Below are 352 nucleotides of genomic sequence, written 5' to 3'. Positions count from 1 at the left end.
AAAGAGAATTACCTGGCAGACCGGGACCCTTGTTCCTTTCCTCTTCTCAGCCCATAAATTATTATTCTCTCTCACCTATTAGCTCACTGCAGTATTTGCCTAAGCGGTTCCCATTAACCCCCTGTTTGAGCCTCACAATCTTTAATAAATATATATGTTTTCCTGTGCTCTTTCAGGATAGTTGATGACGTCCATTAGCAGTGGGGGATTGTGAGACACAAAAGGCTCAGGACTCGAATCCCAGAGATATTTAAGTGCCTAATGAGGCAGGCAGACACCAGTAGGATTTTTCAAGTGTGGTTAAGCAGGACCAGCAGCCGCGTCTTGCAGCCACTGGGCTGTGTATTTCTGT

The sequence above is a fragment of the Acanthisitta chloris genome, unplaced genomic scaffold (genome assembly GCF_000695815.1).
Source record: "Acanthisitta chloris isolate BGI_N310 unplaced genomic scaffold, ASM69581v1 scaffold42505, whole genome shotgun sequence".
Taxonomy (NCBI): Eukaryota; Metazoa; Chordata; class Aves; order Passeriformes; family Acanthisittidae; genus Acanthisitta; species Acanthisitta chloris.
The sequence above is the reverse complement of the archived record's forward strand: the minus strand, read 5'-3'. Positions refer to the sequence as shown.